Below are 1,767 nucleotides of genomic sequence, written 5' to 3' on the forward strand. Positions count from 1 at the left end.
CTTTCCTTCCCTTCCTTTCTCTCTTTTTGCCCTAAAGATTCTTAACTTTCTTTTAGGTCTCCATTTAGGCTCTGTTTCTCTTATTGATGCTCTTTCCTTTCAAAGTAGGCGAAGGCTGAAGAAAGTGCACTTTCTTTTCTAGCATGCCTTGGGATTCATTTCATAGCTTCTCACTTTGAAAATGGCTGTAATTTCTCACCTGCGTTTACATTTGACGCAGGAACCTGAACCTAACTCCTGCAAGCGCGCACTCTTGAGAGATGCAGTCAGTGTTTTCTTTTCCCCAGGGAGCTAATCTGTAGACACCGTTGGCCGCAGTTTTGGACAGCTATAAAAAAGTTTTCTGAGAAGATATAACCCAGATTTAATATTTACTGTTTTTGTTCACCACTGCATCCTGGCAGCATCAGCCGTACATGGAGTATACATTTGAAGAAGGAGAGGACAGAAACCACATGCATGTTTCCTTAGAATATTGAAACAAAGGATTTCAGACAATTCAGAAATTTTGCAGTACTGATTTGGGAAAATATCTTAAATTTTAAGAAAAATAGAAACCTAGTTTTCTATAGCTTAAAATTTATGTGTCACAATTTTTCTATTGCTTTGCTATTTTTTTTTATTATTCTCTTCATCTCTTTCTTGGCAGAAAAATGGATGGTGTGTAACATATTTAGTTGGGGTAGCAACTTGACACATCAGTGCTTAGAGCTCACTTTCTTCCATGTGATTGTTTTCCACTAAGAACGTACTAAACAAGCATTGGCTTCAATGAGAGGGCTGTTTGAAGATGGTGATTGAAATGGTTAGAATACCTACAATATATCTTTCCTTCCTCAAACCATTTGAAAAAGCCCCTTGCCCTTTTCCTATTTTGCTGTACTTCTCTGTGATGGAGGCTTTCTATGTTTTATATAATTTGGAGTCCCCCAAATAGTCCATAATAAACATAAGTAGACTATTCACATTTTGCTAGTGCTGAATGGCAAAATTAATAAGTAAATGTGGATTACTGGGTGGTAGATAGGGAATCAGGAAGGAATGTGGGTGGGTTATCTCATTTTGCTTGATATTAAAAGTTTTTTGTTTCCTGGCCTTTATGATGATCATGAACAGTAGATGAGACTAGGGTTGGTCTGCCAGCTCCTCGACAGAGCCCCACTATAAACATAAGCCCTCTATATAGATTTTAAAGTGCATTGCCGGCTAAAGGTAGGTTGAAGGCATGTATTATGTGAAACTTCAAGAAGCATTTAATATTGTGTCTAATTTAGCCTTTGTAGTTTATTCAACACTCATAGCCTAGAACTCAAAGTTACATGCCTACGGGAAGATTTAGAATGTGTGAAGACATAAACACAGTGCAAAGGAGCCCATTGGCAATTGACCTCTGACCAGTAGGCAACCTCATGTTTCTCCTTGGCCGCCGTTTATAAGTAGACTTTCCTTTTGCCATAGGTGATGAGTAAAGGAGAACTTCTTCCAGTGACCCCTGAGGTCATAGAGTAATTGGAAGAACTGGAAGGGCTTCAAAAGAGAATTTTAAAAATAAAGATTTGTTGAGATTATGACAATTGTATTAGGATAATAGCTTTAATAGAGATTCCAGTTTATAAAATATTATAAGTGATGCCGGACATGGTGGCGTACGCCTGTAGTCCCAGCACTTGGAAGACAGAGGCAGGTGAATCTCTGTGAATTCAAGGCCAGCCTGGTCTACATAGTTCCAGGACAGCTGGGGCTACAGGGAGATCCTGTCTCAAAAAG

The sequence above is a fragment of the Nannospalax galili genome, unplaced genomic scaffold, assembly GCF_000622305.1.
Source record: "Nannospalax galili isolate Female #2095 unplaced genomic scaffold, S.galili_v1.0 scaffold264, whole genome shotgun sequence".
Lineage (NCBI taxonomy): Eukaryota > Metazoa > Chordata > Mammalia > Rodentia > Spalacidae > Nannospalax > Nannospalax galili.